The sequence below is a fragment of the Neofelis nebulosa genome, chromosome X (assembly GCF_028018385.1).
Source record: "Neofelis nebulosa isolate mNeoNeb1 chromosome X, mNeoNeb1.pri, whole genome shotgun sequence".
Classification (NCBI taxonomy): Eukaryota; Metazoa; Chordata; class Mammalia; order Carnivora; family Felidae; genus Neofelis; species Neofelis nebulosa.
This window is the reverse complement of record NC_080800.1, coordinates 14356434-14376336: the sequence shown is the minus strand read 5'-3', so window position 1 is coordinate 14376336 and position 19903 is coordinate 14356434.

The following is a 19903-nucleotide window of genomic DNA, read 5'->3' as shown; positions in this document are numbered from 1 at the left end:
AGTCCATGTGATGACGGAGACAGAGATCAGGGTGATGTGCCTATGTGTCTGTGAGCTGGTCACCACCAGAAGCCAGGAAGAGGCAAAGAAGGATCTTTCCCTAGAGCCTTCAAAGGGAGCATGACTCTGCCAACAGCGTGAGCCTGGACTTCTGGCCTCCAGAACTGTGAAAGAATACATTACTGTTGTTTCAGGGCACCCAGTGTGTAGTAGTTTGTCATACCAGCCACGGTAAATTCGTACATCTTCTTTCTCTGTCCACACTCGGCATTATTTGCAAATTCTTCTGTAAGTCCCACACCAGTGAGAAGAATCTTAGCATTGTGGTTCAGTGTGGTGACTCCGAAGCCAGATTACTTGGGTTTGAATCTTGACCCTTCCACTTATTAGCTGTGTGACCTTGAGCAACTTATTCCACTGCTCTGTGCCTCAGTTTTCCTGCCTGTAAAGTGGGGATTGAATGAATGAATGAATGGATGGATGGATGGATGGATGAATAATGTTAAGGGTGTAGAACAGTACTTGGCACATAGGAAATGTTATCTGGCATTTGTTATATGAAAAAAAAAAAAGAACGTCTGTTGGTTTGAAATGGCCACATGGAAATGGGAACGGCTCCATAGAGGAGGAATTAGGACAGGAACTTGACCTTCAGAAATTGGGTAAGGCTGGTCAAAGTCCAGTGAAGCAACAGCGTGAGCAAAGGCTTGCTGGGAGTATGAGGGAAGGGGGCAACAAGACTGTATTAGAGCAGGACTTCCCACTCTTTTCTCCATGATGGTCAGCAGTGAGACATGACATTTGCATACACATAGGGTCAGGGTCAGTGAGGCTGCTTGCAGTAGTGCCCTGGAGGTCACCAACCAAATTTCTAAGAGCCAAGGGGAAGCAGTACCTTGGCACATCTGAAACCCACTCCCAGAACCTTTTGGCAGCTCAGGGTTTGAATAGGACTTCTCAAACTCAAATGTGCATTAAAATGCACATTCTGACTCAGTAGGTCTATGGACTACACTTTGCCTCAAAATCCTTTCTACCCCAAGTGTGATTTATGAACCAACGACATCAGCACCCTGAGAGCTGGTTAGAAATGCCGAATCTCTGGTCCTCCCATTCCCACCCCAAACCTAGTGAATCAGAATCTGCATTTTAATCAAGTTCTTAGCCGACTGAGCTAAATGCTAGCCGCACTCTAGCATTTGAGAAGCCCTGGATTAGAAGACTCAGCCCAGCTTGCTAGAGGGGAGGGTCTGGCCACCTTGTTCTCAGACCCAGCTATACATAAGACCCTTGAGGGAGGCTTTAAAAAATCCTGATGTCCAGGTCAAGGTGGCTCAGTTAAATCAAAATCTGTGCAAGTGGGGCCCTGGGGAATCAGTGTTATCTTTTAAACTCCCTGGGTGATTATAATTGTGCCTTCAGGGTTGAGAACCGCTGAGCTAGGGACAAACCTCTAAGTAGGGCTAGGAAGACACTGAGGGCACACGGAGTTCTTGATGGAGGGGTTCAGGCCCTTTCTTCACAGCCTGCCACAGCAGTTAGAGACGTGGGCTCTGGAGCAATTAGGGCCTTGCCTGGGTTCAAATCTGGCTTTGTGCCACTTGCCAGCCATGCAATGTGCAAGGTACTTAGCCCCTCTTTGCCTCCACTTCTTTACAGTGGGGATGATAATGATAGTGACCGTGCCATAGGCTGTTTATGAGGATTAAATGAGCTAAAATGTGCAGTGCTCATTATAGTACTTGGCACAGAGTCAATGCCATGTAAGCGTTTGTCCATTTAAATACCTGTATTTTACTCTTTTTGATTTGGGATTATGGAAGGGTCCTCACTTTCCTGGCACCCCACCCCATCTTCAGTGCTAGGTTCTTGGGCAGCAATCACACCTCTGATTAGGCGCTCAATAAATGTTTGAGGAATGCATGACTGAATGGTTACAATGCCCCCTTGTGTATTCAGTGGGAAGAAATAACAAAACATACAGTTGGGACGTGGGACTTGTACTGCTAAAACGGGTGGAATCCCAGGAAACCTGGGACAAGTTGGTTACCCTAAGTATGGACACCACTAAATGTCCCCTTCCTCAAAGTACTCTTTCCACATAAGCGCAAAAAGAGATTCCCAAAGTTAACTCATTTGTGTGCACATAACAAAAGTAATGGCAGTTCACTTCCTGGCCATGGTGTATGTGTGCATACACACACACGTGCCCCAATAATAATAGTAACTAGAATGTAGTAATGGCGGCACATGATATACACTGTGGTGAACAGTTTGCACACTTAAAAGGGAGCATCGGATGGCCTGATTCAAATGCTGGTTGTCTCACTTAATACTTTTGTGATACTGGGCATGCTTCTTAGTCTTTCTGTCCCTCCATTACTCTATCTGCAAAGTGGAGACAATAATAGCACTCACATTTCAAAGTTGTTAGGAGAATAGATGTGTTCATACACGCAAAGCATTAGCAGAATGTTAGACATATAATAAATTTGACTGATAATAGAGATGATGATGATGATGATGATGATGATGATGATGATTGCTGTCATTTTTGACACTCGCAGGCAACCTACATCCCTCTTCGGCTTCTCTCCCTTTTTCATCTCCCAGCCTCTTCCCTTTGCTTTCCCAGAGCCTATATGAGCCCTCTGCATCCTGCCTTCTATTTCCTTTCCCTGCTCTCTCCCTCCCTCACCAGAGGGACCACAACAATTGTACCCTGTTTAGAAGATGGACAGAGCCCCCAGTTCACCCTGAGACACACGAACTGAATACATGCCTTATATTGTATGCCATGACAGCATTATGAACCTGTGTTAAGCAGCCTTAATCTGGATATAAGAAACCAATACACTTATTTTTCTCCCTGTATTGGTAGATCAGAGCCAAGAGGTAGATGGCAATGGATATGAACATCAGCAAATATTTGGTAAGTTCTATGCCTACGACCTTAAAGATGACATGTAGAATCATAAGCCAATCACTATTTAAGTTGTTACTGTTTAAAGAATGAACAAGTGTGCTGGGCAATATAGGTTTCTGGTGGAGCAGGAAGGCATTTCTCAACTTCATTCCATTCACTATTTCTCATCCGCAATTTGAAAAAAAGTATAGTAGCCACATATCAGATATGCAGGAGATTAGAAAAATAACAAATACTTTCACTGGAGAGTAGGGATGTAAAAGTAACATGACTCTTGTGGCGCCTGGGGGACTGAGTTGGTTAAGCATCTGACTCTCGATTTCAGCTCGGGTCACGATCTTACGGTTTGTGAGTTTTGAGTTCCGTGCCAGGCTCTGCACTGATGGTGCGGAGCCTGCTTGGGATTCTCTCTCTCTCTCTCTCTCTCTCTCTCTCTCTCTCTCTCTCCCTCTCTCCCTCTCTCCCTCTCTCTGCCCCTCCCCCACTCGTACAGTGTCTGTCTGTCTCTCTCATTCTCTCCTCTCCCTCTCTCCCTCTCTCTGCCTCTCCCCCACTCGTGCTGTGTCTGTCTCTCTCTTTCTCTTCTCTCTTCTCTCTTCTCTCTCTCTCTCTCTCTCTCTCTCTCTCTCTCTCTCTATATATATATATATATATATATATCTCAAAATAAATCATCTTTAAAAAAAGTAACATGACTCTTGAAGCAATGGGTGAAATATAGCCAGATGAGATTAACATGGATGAATGTAAGTCTTGTGCAAGAGTCCGAATAAAACCGTACCTGAACATATATAAACTAATATATATTATATATTATTACATTCCATAGCAGGTGATTAACGTATTAATTTTTGTTATTTATTATATTTGACTATTGGTATATATAATTATATAACAAATACTATAATAGCATATATTACCGCATATATAACACACAATTTTGCATATCCTTTGGACCCAGAAATTCTAGGAATTTACCCTAAAGAAAAATTATATGCATCGATGGGTGGAGGGAATGATAAAGAGAGAGCCTAGAAATTAAAGTCAGTGCAGAACTAAAATGATATTTAAAACTTGGAGGGCAACCTAAATACATGTCGGTGTTGATTGGCAATAAATTATGGTAAATGTAAACAAAAAACAGGAATCCTTATATTTTGTGCTGAACCAACAGTGTTTCTCAAACTGGGATCTAAAAACATTATGCATTAGAATTTTCTGGGGTGCTGGCTAAGCATATAGGTTCATAGACTATCCCCAGAATATGGAATGAGTGTCCTTAGGGGAGGGTCCAGGGAAATACTTTTTTTAACAAGCACCCTCAGATATTCTGATATACTCTTAAAATTTGACAACTACTGTATAAAAGAACATTTAATGGCACAGGAAAGTGTTTGTGATATAGTAAGTGACAAGACAAGTTCCAAATAATATGGTCCCTTTTATGTAAAAATACATAATTGTATAGAAGAAATTATGGAAGGATAAAGGCCAAAATTATAGCCATAGTTAATTTAATGTTATATGACATTAATGGCATAAATGTGCAGATGGATAGTTCCATTTTATTCTGTACTTGTCATATAATACCTGGAATATTCCATTTGAGGAGGTAAAATCTATTTAGATTCAAGCAGTGTGGTGTATAGGGGTGCCTGGGTGGCTCAGTCAATTAAGTATCTGACTCTTGATTTCGCCTCAGGTCGAGCCCCACATCGGGCTCCACACTGACAGTGCAGAGCCTGATTGGGATTCTCTCTGTCCCACTCTCTCTGTCTCTCTCAAAATAAATAAATAAACATCTTTAAAAAAACAGTATGGTGTATAAAGACAATGGGGAGGAGGAGTCAAAGTTGGATCCAGTGTTTGGAAGAATGGTGATGCATTAATGGAGCAAGAAAGTCACAAAGGGAAGTTGGTTTAGGGAAGAAAGATGAGCTGGTTTTGAACATGGCAAATTTGAGGTATGGAGGCACGTCCAGCAGTTGGGATTCTGGGTCTAGAATTCAAGAAATTGAGCGGGGCTAGAGGTGTAGATTTAAAGACAATAAAAGGTGTAGGACTGGATTAATCAAGGAGGAAAATCGAATAGAGTTAGAAGAGAAGGTGGCTAAGATTAGCTCCCTAAAGAATGCCCTTGATTAGTGGAAAAGAAAGGAAGAAAAGGCAAAGGAGTAAAGACGGCATGATCAGAAAGTTAAGAGCATGAACCAGTACAATCCAGCATTACCAACCACCCCACAGAAGAAGGAGCTTCAGGGAGGAAGAGGAGGTCAAAGAGGATGAAGAAGCATCGTTGGCCACTGGACTGTACAGATAGGTCAGTGGGGACTTTCCACAGAGTTGTTTTGAAGAATGGTGGCATCCGTAGCCAGGTGGCAAGGAGTTGAGAAACAGTCATGTGGTGAGGAAAGCCGTTGCTGCATTCTGAAGTTACATAGTAGCCTCCCTCGGTATAGAGAAATGAGTCCTTGCCTTTCGAGCTCCTTTTCAAGATGAAGCTGGGATAGTTTCCCCTGGCATTCTTTTTCCCAGAAAGAACGAACGGCGATTGGGGTTCTTTGTTCTTTCATGGAACTTTAAATCACCCTTGTGCAGTGTAACTTTTGAGAGGTCATTAATTTTTCCCCTCCCTGCACAGTTCCCTTTCTTCCCCGCCTCTGTTTTCTTGTCATGGTGAAGGTTTGGGGCTGGATAAAGAGTAGAAGTTACCTACAACACATTTCCTTTCCTGGTTTTTGTTTCCAAAAGGCTCGATCCCTCCAGGGAATTGTAATGGTGTCCTAGAGTGTGAGGCAAGAAAGGTAACACTTTTGAGGAAAACAAAAAGGGTTTCTGAAGGAATTCCTCTGACTTGGGACAGGAGAGATAAGTCTAAGAGCCTAGAGGGCACTGGGTCCCTACATTCTTCATCCTGATAGGACCAGGAGGAGGCAGATTTCAGATAAGGAAGCTAAGAGAAGGAGGACCAAGGCCTAAGCTTCCAGCCAGCAAGGGCTTTAGAACCAGCAGCCTGGGGAGGTGAAGGGACCCTGTGCACTGGATCTGTGACATCTCAATGATAATATCTCCGGCAGGTCCAGACGGTCATCCTGATATCTTAGCACTGCCTGAGACACAGAGCCTCGATGCACTTAGAAGAGTGGGGGAGGGGCACCTGGGTGGCTCAGTCGGTTAAGCATCAGACTTTGGCTTCAGGTTATGATCTCACGGTTAGTGAGTTCGAGCCCTGCATCAGGGTCTATTCTGACAGCTCGGAGCCTGGAGTCTGCTTCAGATTCTGTGTCTCCCTTTCTCTCTTAATGTTTAACAAATAAACATTAAAAAAAAAAATTAAAAAGAGAGAGAAGAGTCGTGGAGAGGACCCAAGGATGCCTGGGACTGAATTTCCAGCTTGGCAGGATGGGTCTGGTTGCTTTATAGAAAGTAAAACAAAATCGTGTGTCCTGCTTACCTGGCTTTGTGGATTGAGATTTATATCTGCTGTGCTAGAGGAAGTGAGGCTCATATTCTCAAGCAAGATGAATGTTTTCTTTACCTGAAGGTCTCCAGATGATGTGACAGCTGGTGTCTAAGTCATAGTCAGTGTGGTAGGGTGTCTAGAGGAGGGTAAAAATAGTGACCTCATTGTGTGAGAAAATGGATTCTTGTCCATCTCTGCTGCCTGAGCTTCCTATAGCTTTGGCCAAGATATTTCATCTCTCCAGGCCTGAGCTTTCTCATATGTAAAATGAGCACATTAGATTAAGAGAGTGCTCAGGGTCCTCCCACATTCTGAGGCTCTTTGGCATGGCTCTCTCCTTTTGCATGGTAAAAGGTCTTTCTTCTCCCCGAGGAGTGAGGTGGATGAACCTGCTGAGGCACGGTCAGCTTCGACTAGCGTGTGCGAGGAGACCAGCGAGTTGAGGCAGCTTGCGTTACTGAGGAGGCTACGAGTGTGTGTTTCAATCTGTGCAGTTGCGGCATTTCAGATACAGTGTGTGAGTCTCTGGGGATTTCACTGGGCCGGGCAGAGGGTGATGAAACTACCAAGTTTGCGTCTTAAGTCTGGACCATCCGTGAAGATGGGTTTTCATACTTGTCTCACAGGGCTAATTTATCACTCTGGAGAGCAATTTCTCATTAACACAATGTCAATACTGCTGGGGATTGGCTAGACCACCTTTGGAAGAGGTTAAATTACCTTTTAATCGGCGTATGGAAGAACAAAGCTCTGTTCCATTATGGCATTGCCGCCTTGCTAATTTGATATTTGATAGAAAAACCGAGGCAGTTCTAACTATACCTGTGTGATACAAGCAGGATTATTTCCAGAGTGGCAGAAGACAGGAAAGGAGGGTTTCTGCAGCTGTTATCCAAACTGGCATAATTGATGTGGGTGCAGTGGGTTATAGCTAATGGTCTGTGTTTAATTATGGAGGCAGTGACACCAGACCTCGAGGATGATAAGGCACTAACCAGATGATGTACCACTTTCTCAGTTATGAGCTTGCTGGAGAGGGTCAGTACAGTGGCAAGATGGTCTAAATTCCATGTTTCTCCTGGGATTCAGGCTTAGTCCTTGAGAAGCACAGGACTATATTCATAAGATGGATCCAAATTCACACTGACAAAGTCTCCTGGGAGAACAGTCACACAAAGGCCCCAGACAAAAGTGCTTTCAAATCCAGTGCTCTAAGAATTTATTCTCCATTGAAACCAGGATAATTTACATTGATATGTACCTAAAACTCAGCAGCCATAGTGGAAAGATGGAATTTTTCATCTTGTTTCATTCATCAGAGCAATCAACAACAAAAACACTTTTGTTCACTAGCTTATTGGACTGCATATCATCACACTATATCATTATTAATTTTTAGAAATAGAACTTTCAGGTTTTAGCTGGACATCTGGCTGCCCAGCTAGAGACTATGGTTCTCAGCCTCTGGGGCAAGAGTGTGAGACCACGTGACTCCCTTTTAAGCAATAAGAAAGGAGCAGAAGTGACTGTGTGTAATGTCTGGGTCATGCTCTTAAAGGGAACTTCATCTTCCACTTCTTCTTTTCCCCTTCTTGTGGGTGAAAGTGAGGTTGTGATGGGTGGTGGTTCAGTTTCAGTCTTGAAGATTAGGAAAACACCTATAGGGTTTTGTACATTTTCTCCTTAAAATTTTTTTTTAACATTTATTTCTTTTTGAGAGAGAGAGACAGAGTGCGAGCAGGGGAGGGGCAGAGAGAGGAGGAGACACAGAATCCAAAGCAGGCTCCAGGCTCTAGAGGATGACAGCTCAGAGCCAGATACGGGGCTCGAACTCACAAACGGCAAGATCATGAGTGGATCCGAAGTCAGACACTTTAACCGACTGAGCCACCCAGGCGCACCATGTACGTTTTCTCTTTAAATTGCCCAAGCCGAGGGCACCTGGGTGGCTCAGTCGGTTAAGTGTCCAACTTCAGCTCAGGTCGTGATCTCACGGTTTGTGAGTTCTAGCCCCACGTCGAGCTCTGGGCTGACAGCTCAGAGCCTGGAGCCTGGAGCCTGCTTCCAGTTCTGTGTCTCATTCTCTCTCTGCCCCTCCCCCACTTGTGCTCTGCCTTTCTCTGTCTCTCAAAAATAAATAAATGTAAAAAAAAAAAATTTTTTTTTAAATAGAGTGCACAAGCCGAGCCAGTGAAGTAGACAGGTGGGGAGTGGTTGGAGCATCTATTTGATAGGGAGGAGGCTGGAGCTCAGAGAGGCCAGACCTTTTTTCCTCAGTCACATACTATGTGAACTCAGAGCCACATCTTGAACCCAGGTGTCATGACTCCGATTCCAGTGCTCCTTTTACTATAAAATTGCCTCTTCATCCTTGGAGACCTTAAGACATAGCCCTATATGTTCATCAGAGGGAAATCTGCATTCATTGAAACACCTGCTGTTTTGGTGGCTTAAGCATCCCCATGTAGCTCTTATCCTCTCCTTTCCACTTCCTCCCGACTGCCCACCCCACAAACAGCAAAAAAGCAAAGCTCTGTAAAGCAGGGTTTTTAAAAATGGTCGATGGCCTTGGTTAATATCAGAACTTTCAAGGATCGGTGGGGAGAAGGAGTTGCAGTGGGAGGAGTATTTTATCAACGACACTGTTTAGAATTGCCAGCACACGGGGTAATAAAAAGCAGAACAACTTTTAGTCAGTGTTATTATGGTTTTAAAATTCTCTACAGGCATTGGACCCGTCATTACCTGTACCTGCTTTTTGCTTGTACCTTGGATGGACCGCTTCTATTACCCGCCCCCTGTTTAGTATGCTACAAAATAATAGTAATGAAGGAAAGCAAAATCACAAAATGCAAAATCCAATGAGCTCTTGCCTTGCTGTGTTTGATATGTATACATGTCCAGGAAGTGGCTGGGATGTTTTTACCAATTGTTGCCTGTTACATTTAGAAGAGCTTCTGTAAAGAAAAGGAGAGCTTGTCTGTTTCCTTGGGTTTTTCCTTCCGTCTTATCTCCATAGTTACAAGAGTTGGTTCTGTGCATTTTTTTTTTTAAAGCTGGCATCTCGCCCAACTCAAATTGATTATAAAGGTTGGGAGGGACAGTCGAGATCTGCAGCTTGATTCCCGGTAAGTTGGCTGTTTGGGAGGATAGCACTGACAGCCGAAACAGCCTGCAGACAGGAAGGCAAGTCTAGAGATTCCCTTGTTTATTATGGAGCGCCGAATGACTCACTGGGTTGTGCTCTTCCTTGGAGGAACACAGAAAGATAAGTTTCTGAGTGCCTGGCAGAAATCAGCACAGATTCTTTCCTCAAAGGCTTTATAGCAGAGTTGCCAGATTAAAGACAGGACACCAGTTAAATGTGCATTTCAAATAAGCAGCAGCTATGTTTTAGTGTAAGTATGTCCAAACTATTAAATGGAATATAGTCTACTAATAGATACAGGATACCCAGTTAAGCTTGCATTTCAGAAATGCAAATTTTAACAAAGCATCCTGTATTTTTATTTGGTAAATCTGACAGCCCTACTTCTAGAAATCTAGCAAGATTTCATGAAATAGTGTCTTTCAGCTCAGGAATAGCCAATGCTGTTTTTCCCTTGCAAGGTGATGCGGGCTGTTTGGATGTGTTTATTGGAGGGGTGGGGACATGTAGGGGAGAAGATCAAGGGGAAAGAGACTGGACTGGAAGACAGGAGACTGAGATCTGAGTCCTCTGCCAGCAACTGGCTGTGTGAAGCTGGACAAGGCGCTTCACCTGTCTGAGCCTTAGTACCCTAAAAGGAGAGGATTAAATGGTCCCTCTAAGGATAAAATGATCCTGTAGTCCTGTGTTCTTCCCCATGCTACAAATATTATGATGGAATTCATTTTCCCCAGAGATGATGTAGACTGGTGCTGTCCAATAGAAATAAAATGCAAGCTACATGTGTGGCTTTAGATTTTCTAGTAGCCACATTATAAACGTCAAAAGAAACAGGTGAAATTAATTTTACTAGTATATTTTATTGAACCAGTTATATTAAGATATTATCATTGCAGTATGTAATCAATATAAGAATCATTAATGAGATAGTTTACATTCTTTTCTTTGTACTAAGTCTTCAAAATCTGCTGGGGATCCTTGTGGCGCAACTCACTTTGGACTAACCACATTTAAAGTACCAAGCCACATGTAGCTATTACACAGCACAAGTAGAGACTAAATAACTAAATAGATGGATAAATGAATAAATTGTAGAGTTTAACAAGCTCAAAAGTGAGAAATCTGTAGTGGGTTATGGAGAAAACTTAGGCTATTTAAGAACATATTCATAAGCTTTTTAAAATTACCATACAGTTGGCCCTTATTATTCATGGATTCCATATTTGTGAATTCACCTGCTTGCTACAATTTATCTCTAACCCTCAAATCAATACTTGTGGCATTTTGCAGTCATTTGTGAATGTGACATATGTGCAGGGTGACAAATTTGAGTTGTGCAATGCGCATGTTCCCACCTGGGGAGGAACAAGGTGATGTTCTGCTTTCTTGTATCAGCTCTCATACTGCACAGAAGGTCCTTTTTGTGGTCTGTTTAGTGTCATGGTTTTTGCATGTTTTGTGCCTTTTGTGGGTGATTTCATGTTTAAAATGGCCCCCAAGATTAGTGCTGAAGTGCTTTCTAGCGCAAGAAGGCTGAGCTGTGCCTCATGGAAAAAATGTGTGTTAGATCAGCTTCTTTCGGGCTTGAGCTGGAGTGCCATTTGCCATCAATTCAATGCTAATGAATCAACTCTGTAGTAAATGAGGTTCTTTAAAGAGGAACACACATAAAACAAGGTTCCGTATTGATCCAGAAGTGTTGTGACCTGAGGTTCACGGCCAAGGGTAATGGCTCAGTATTCACCAATACCAGTTCACCCCATGACTACCGCGAATAATGAGCATCAACTGGACTTTGTTTTTTAGAATAGTTTAAGATTTACAAAAAAGTCGAACAGATTGTATAAAGATTTCCTGTATACCCACCTTCTGAACACAGTTTCTCCTATTGTTGACATGTTACATCAGTATGGTACGTTCATTACAATTAATGAACCAATATCAATACATTATTACTAAGTGAAGTCCATAGTTTATTCATATTTGCTCGGCTTTTACTTAATGCCGCTTTTCCGGATATCAGGACTCCACATTACACGTAATTGTCACATCTCCTTCTTGGCTGTGATGGTTTCTCAGACTTCCCTTGTCTTTGATGACCGTGATAGGTTTGAAGAGTACTGGGTAGGTATGTTGTAGAATGCTCCCCTTGCTGGGATTTATCTGATGTTTTTCTCATGATTGGGCTAAAGTTATGGGTTTGGGGAGGAAGATCACAGATGTAAAGTGCCATTTTCATCACTTGATATCAAGGGTATGTGCTATCAACATGACTGATGATATTGGCCTTGGTCACCTGCCTGAGGTAGTGTTCCAGATTTTTCCACTGTGAAGTTAGTCTTTATTCCCCTTTCCATGCTGTCTTCTTTAGAAGGAAGTCATTATGGGTAGCCCACACCTAAGGAGTGGGGAGTTGTGTTCTACCTCCTTGAGGGTGAATTATCTACATAATTTATTTGGAATTCTCCTGCACAGGAGAGTGTCTCTTCCCCTCCATTTATTAAGATATTCGGTGATTTATTTATATCAGTAGGGACTCAGGGATATTTATTTTACATTTTGGGTTAGAACCCAATACTACTTTATATATTTTGATGCTCAAATTCGTCCAGCTTTCGCGATGGGGAGCTTTCTCAGTTTACCCTTCTGACCAGTTAACATACTCTATCGTTGTATATGTGTGTGCATGAGGGGGTGGAGGGGAGAGGGAGAAGGAGAGGGAAAGAGAAAGCACTTCCTTACTTTCTGGCACTACAAGATACTCCAGGCTCATTCTGTATATTTCCTGGAATCAACCATTTCTCCAAGGAGCCCTGGTTCCTTTTATTGGAGACTAGTATTAGAAACAAGTATCTGGGAAGTAGGTTTGCTCATTGTTCCTGGGGTATTGTGGCTCAGCTGACAGAGCAAAGAAATATAGGTGTGTATACTAACCCATACATACATACATCTCTATAAATATTTCTATATATATCCACCTGTATCCATATTAAACTAAACCTAAATTCATACTGATGTCTCCAACTAATCCATTACCACATGGATCGTTCTTGCCTCCTCCCCTTGCTGATCTGTAAATTTCCACTCCAACAGTGAGAAATCTGGCTGCCACCATCTGCCATCCATGTACTTAATTGTTCAATTCCAGTGTGCATGCATTGAGGTATTTGCTATACAGGAGTACCATAGGCTTGTATAAAATGAATTTATTCCCATTATAAAATTGTCATATGTTTAATAAAGAAAATAGGAAAACTAGATACAAATTGAGAAAAAGTGTCAAAAGTAGGCCCCATCACCCCAATACAACCTTTGCTGATATTCAGGGTTATTTTCTTCCCTTCTACCTTCTCACTGGCTCTTTAAAACCAGCCAGACTCTCGCCACACCCCCTAAAGCCACTAGTAGCCACCTCTCAGGACTCTTCCTGTCTCCCACTGTGTGGGCACTAACTCCAGTCTCCATACCCAGAGGCTGACCTGCTCTTCACCCTTGGCCATCCCAGGGACACCAGCATTGCCTTATTTCACCTCTTGAAATGAGACACTGATTTGTCTCAGACCCTACTCCCTAGCCCCCACACCCCAAGACCCAACTCCAGCCTTGTCCTGGTTCCAGTCTCGTTCCTACTATCACCTTTTGGTCCACTTTTCGTAGTTGTAGTCATGTTTTAGGTATGATTTTGAATGTTACTTTTTCTGTCTTAACATTATGCTCATAAGCATATTCCATGTTATTGCAGTTTTCCTAATCACCATTTTCCTATGTTTGTTCCATCAACAGGATTTACCATGTTTTTTTTTAAACTATATCTTATCAGAAACCTGAGCAGTCCCAATTTCCAGCTATTATAAGTCCCCCTGAAATGACACCTTAGTACCCTATAGCCTTTTCTGTATTTAGAACAAATAAGACACATTAGAATATATTTAGAGTCACTCCCAGAAATTGAGTTATTAAATCAAAGAGTGTTTGAAATTTTCAATGTACATTAGGAAATTTCTTAAACCTGTGTGGTACTAATTCAGCTTAGGTTTTGTGTTGAAAGAGGCGGCCTCAGGTTTCCCACTCCCTAGCCCCAGAGGGCTGCCTTTGGGTATTCTTGGAAGAAACAGAAAGGACCCCAGATCTGACCCAGTGAGGCGATTCTTTGGTTTTCTTTTTATGTTATGATATGAATCCAGATATACTACAGACAAATCAGGGCCTCAAAGCATTGTAGTAATGGTAGCTGACATTTACTGTATGACGGGCACTCTTTCTGACACTTTTACCGGTATTCAAGAATTTCATTCTCGCAACACCAAAAGGTGGACATCTGCTGATCTCCATTTTACGGATGGAGATACTGAGGCATAGAGAAATTAAAGAACTTTCCCAAGACCACTTGGTCCATACATGGTACAGACAGGATCTGAACTCAGGCAGTCTAATGCCAGAAGTCATTCTCTTGATGCCCAGTTCTGGCTATGTGAGATGAAAACTATTTATTTATTTATTTATTTATTTATTAAAAATTTTTAATGAAAACTCTCTTTTAAAAATGTTTATTTGAGAGAGAGAGAGAATGCACAAACGGGGAAGGAGCAGAGAGAGAGAGAGAGAGAGAGAGAGAGAGAGAGAATGAAAGAGAATCCCAAGCAGGCTCCACACCACTGGCATGGAGCCTGACATGGGGCTCGAACCCACGAACTGTGAGTGAGATCATGACCTGATCCAAAATCAAGAGTTGGAAGCTTAACCATCTGAGCCCCTCAGGCACCCCACGATGAAAACTCCTAATAAAACAGTCACCTTTGGACACCTGAGTGGCTCATCTGGTTGAACATTGGACTTCAGCTCAGGTCATGATCTCACAGTGGGTGAGTTGGAGGCCCCCATGGGGCTCAGCGCTGATAGCACCGCAGAAGCTGTCAGCGCAGAGCCAGCTTTGGAGCTCCTGTACCCCTCTCTCTCTGCCCCTCCCTCACTTGCACTCTCTCTCAAAAATGAAGAAACGTTAAAAAAAAACCCAGTCACCTCAGTGCTGTGTATTATATACTCTTTCCCAATATCAGCATTATAAAGGGTGCGCCCTTGTCCTTCTATGTGTCTTTTTTTTAAAGTTTCCATTATAGAAAAACTTACTTAAATGGGTCAAAGAGCACTATGAATAAAGGTTACTTTCTTTACTGACAAGCTTTCCAAAAGAGAAATTTGCATTTCTTCTGATTAAAAGTGTATCACAGATATAGGTAATGGTTCAGTTTCTAGCAAAGAAGGAAGTGCAAGGTGCTGAGCTGAGCTTATCAACTAACTCATGGGCTTTCCTTGTTCCGTGTGGACTAGTCTTTCCCCACTGCCTCAGGGATTCCTAGAAACAATCTTGAAAAAGGTGCATGACTGTAGAAAATGTTTTCTTATTTACAAAAAAAAAAAAATCATTTCCTTATTTTTCTGCATATAATGTCTAAGAATTGTCCTTCCTATACAAGTAAGGGCATCTGGTTGCTGTGGTCTTCAATAGCTGGAAAAAGCAAAGGAGATGATTTAAAAAATGGCCTTTGAAAAGGTTAAGATTCCCTCCACCATCCCTGGTATAACCATGTTAGTTACGGTAATACTAGAATCTCAGTAGATGAATCCAGCAGCTGTTTATTTCCCACTAATGTCAAGTTCCATTGGCAGGGCCCTTGTTCAGCAGGTGGCCTTCCATGGCCTCCCTCAGGGCCCAAGCTCCCTCCATCTTGAGATAGGTTCTCAGCGTCAGTGAATGGGGAAAGAGACCCTGCAGGAGGTACCCTTGCTTCTTAAGCACCTCAGCCCAGAAGTGAGATGTGTATTTCCACTCACGTTGTGCTCATAATGAGCAGTCAGAGAGCCACCTGCCGCCGGAGTGTGGGAAATGGACTCCCTGACTAGGCAGCTGCTTTCCAGCCACACCTCAACGTCTTGGAGGGAAAGGCCAATCCTGATGGCTAGTGCATCATCTCTGCCATGAGAACCTTAGATGGAATGAGCCAGGTCCTCAGAATGTTGAAGCCAGCAGAAATGGTGCAAGACTGCCAAGGAAACAATCAACAAAACTAAAAGGCAACCAACAGAATGGGAAAACATATTTGCAAATGACATCTCGGACAAAGGACTAGTATCCAAAATCTATAAAGAGCTCACCAACCTCCACACCTGAAAAACAAATAATCCAGTGAAGAAATGGGCAGAAAACATGAATAGACACTTCTCTAAAGAACACATCCGGATGGCCAACAGACACATGAAAAGATGCTCAACGTCGCTCCTCATCAGGGAAATACAAATCAAAACCACACTCAGATATCACCTCACGCCAGAGTGGCTCAAATGAACAAATCAAGAGACTATAGATGCTGGCGAGGATGTGAAGAAACGGGAACCTTCTTGCACTGTTGATGGGAATGCAAACTGGTGCAGCCGCTCTGGAAAACAGTGTGGAGGTTCCTCAAAAAAAATTAAAAATGGACCTACCCTATGACCCAGCAATAGCACTGCTAGGAATTTACCCAAGGGATACAGGAGTGCTGATGCATAGGGACCCTTGTACCCCAATGTTTATAGCAGCACTTTCAACAATAGCCAAATTATGGAAAGAGCCTAAATGTCCATCCACTGATGAATGGATAAAGAAATTGTGGTTTATATACACAATGGAATACTACGTGGCAATGAGAAAGAATGGAATGGAACTGGAGAGTGTTATGCTAAGTGAAATAAGTCCTACAGAGAAAGACAGATACCATATGTTTTCACTCTTATGTGGGTCCTGAGAAACTTAACAGAAGACCATGGGGGAGGGGAAGGAAAAAAAAAAGAGGTTAGAGAGGGAGGGAGGCAAACCATAAGAGACTCTTAAAAACTGAGAACAAACTGAGGGTTGATGGGGGTGGGAGGGAGGGGAGGGTGGGTGATGGGTACTGAGGAAGGCACCTTTTGGAATGAGCACTGGGTGTTGTATGGAAACTAATTTGACAATAAATTTCATATTTAAAAAAATAAAAAAGAAATGGTACAGGAGGGTGCTCCGTGGAACCATCTAGAGAGCACCGACCCCACACTCTCTGCTGACCTGTGCCACGTGTCCCCCAGCTGCCACTGGCTACTGAAATGAGAAGAGAGCTATCTTCCTGAGCACTGGACACAGAAATCCTGGAGAAATCTTGGTGGTTTGACTACAAACTGAGCACAGAATAAGAAGAGTTAATGAGGCATGTGGAACAAACAAATGGAAGTGGTGATGTGGGCTGGTTTATCCATGGGCACTGCCTTAGTTAAGCAACATCAGAACTGCCTGATGTTTTAAAATAAAACAAAACCAAAAAACCAGATGCTCTCTAACTGCATGGCCTTGTGCCTGACATTGGCCACTCTGGGGCTTAGTTTATGCAAAAATAATGATGTGGGCCCAATTGTTTCCAAAGCATCTTCTATGATCCTATGACCTATGAACTACAGAATGGTAATGAGCACTTCCAGAGCCCTGAGCAAAGCCCCCTGTAACATATCTTGATCTGGCTGCTGGTTGCACAGATGTGTTTACTTTGTAAGCATTCACTGAGCTGTACACTTAGGATCTGTGCACTTGCCTTTATGTATGTTGTCCTTCCATTTTAAAAGTTTATAAAGGAAAACAAACCCTTGTCACCTTATCCACCTCTCTCCAAATAAGAAGCCTAACATGGTTTTCAAAGTCCAATTCAGGCCATGAAACATGCACAGGATGTAGACATCCTTCGCTGGGCATGTCCCCAAGATCTTCCCCCCTGCACTCGGTGTCTCTGGGATGGGGGAAGGGCAACTACCTGTTTCTTTTCTATTATTAAAAATTTTTTTTAATATTAAAACATTTTTTAATCAAGTGTATTTATTTTGAGAGAGAGAACACACGGGAGGGACAGAGAGAGGGGGAGAGAGGGAGAGAGAGCTCCACACTATGACAGCGTGGAGCCTGATGCTGCGTTTGAACCCACAAACCATGGGATCATGACCCGAGTCGAAATCAAGAGTCGGTCACTTAACTGACTGAGCTACCCAGAAGCCCTGGCAACTACCTATTTCAAATGCACTCAGACTTTTCTGGAATCCCTGCTCCTCATAGACCTCAAGTCCAGGGAAGGAGAAAGTGAGGCCAAACATGTCCATAATCTTTAAGCCCACTGACTGGTTTTCAGTGACTCTTGGCAGAATCTTTAGCAGGTCTCCTTGGTACTGGGCATGTCACATCTCTGGCCATCAGCCACATGTTGTAGGCCCCTCTGAATGGTCCCTGTTTTCAGGCAGTTCCTGAGTCAGAGGTCATTCTTATGCATGTGACCTCATCTTCAGACCACACCAGATTGGGCAGAGATGGACATGTGTCCCAAGAACAGCAGATCTAGAGGTGACCAGAAGCCAAGTGGTGGCCTGGAGTAAAAGTTCCACATCAATAGAGATGATGGAGATTAACTGGCACAACTCAATCATCCTGGGGACCTGGGTGTGTGTGACAGATGCAGAGTCAGCCAGGTGGGGGAGAGCAGAAGAGGAGAGGTGCCTGACAGAAGCCCGGCAGAAGGGCCTTGAGGAGGAGGAGTCATGAGCGGCCGTGTCCATGAGCAAGCTTTGCACAGGCAGAAACCAAGAGATTAGCCGGCTAGAAGCTGAGGCAGTTGATTGGCAGGAGCAGGCACAAAAATCCCAAAGATGAGGACACTGAGTCACAGAGATGGCAGAGCCTAGAGAAGGCGGCCATGGAGCCATGAGCTGCCAGCAAAGAGGCCCCACAACTCCGTTCAGGCTCCCCTGAGGCCACCCCTGCTGTTCTTTCCCCGTGTGAGCACAAGGTCAAGGCTACTGTCACCTTTATTTAATCTCTCAGTTCCCACATCCATAAAATGGGGCCAATAATAATGCCTCCTTCTCAGCATTTTATGGAGTTTAAGTAAGTTAATACATGTAAGACACTTAGGATAGTGCTTCCCACATACTAGGTGCTCGATAAACATTAGTTATATTGATGGTGAAGATGTTGCTTATTGCCACATGTGTTCTTAAGCCCGCAAGACCCAAGGCAATCAGAGTGACTCTGCTACTTGAAACCAAAGGGCCTATTTATTTTAACTGGTATTTTTAATTCCAAAGTATGGGGGTCAATATTCACTCAATTCTGGCCTTACCTCCACTCATAACTTTGCTTTCAGACACAGCCCAGTTTCCTCTCTTGAGGCTGTCCTCTAAAAGAGTTGTTTCCCGTCACAGCTCTTAGTGGCATCACCATCATCTGAAGGGACCCTGTGCATCTGTTAGGCACTAGCGAACTTGCCACAAGCTAGAAGCATAGGAACCTTGCAGCAAGTCTGACCCAAGGAGTAAGAAAGAGAGATGTGCACGGAATACCGATGTGAGCTTGGAATGCAAGACTGGCTTTTAACACCAACAGTAAACTGGAAAACGTGTGCCCACCTGACGCAGCATTTTAATATATGTCCTCCTCACCAGACGTCTCGACATCTTGAAGCCTGCCAAAATGTTCAGTTGCAGAGACCCCTGGGAGAAGAGAATTAGCTGAGCTCGGGTTCCTCCAGAGGCTGACTTGGCAACAAGGTCTCAACTACACAGAGCCGGCTTGGGAATGGGTCTGAGGAAACACCGCAGGGGAGCAGGCAAGCGAAACAAGGAAAGGAAGGCAGCCAACTGGGCGCTGTCAAGCCCGTGATCGCAGTGGGCAACTAGCATTGAGCCCCTAGCACTTCCGGCCTGCCACAGAGGAGAGCCATGCAGATTTCAGAGGCCGGGAAAGGTTGAGAAGTGCAGGTCCTGGCCCGGGGAAGTCAGGCTGGAATGCACACAAGTGGTCAGGACCAGGGGAGATGAGCACAAGCCTGGCCGCGCCTGCTGCGAGAGCCCAGGCCTCCCTGGGAGTCGTGGCCGCGTCTGCACTTCTGGGGATCAGGTGGTTGTCTTACAAGCCACACGGACAACCTGCAGTTCGTCAGTTTGCAAATCATTTGGGTTGAGACAAATGTAATGGTTCTCCTAAAATGGTAATTGCATTTTCCTGGAAATCAGCACAGGTTTGTTTATCTGCCACTTGCGTGTTACAGCACATAGCACATGCAGATCTTGAACATGTTGAAAAAGCAGAACAGAGGCCCAGCACAAGTCTGTTCACAGACCTGCCCGGAGGACACCAAATGGCATGTTATTTCCTCCCCTCAACTGCATGTCACCAACAAAGGAACCCTCCAGGCCGGAGGTGGTGCTTTTCAGAGATGTCGTAGGAGGCAGCAGATGTGAGGTTTCTGTCACTGGAAGGTCTGGCAGCCTTTCTACAGTGTGCCAGTGGCTCGGGTGAATACTCAGGATGGGGAAGGTT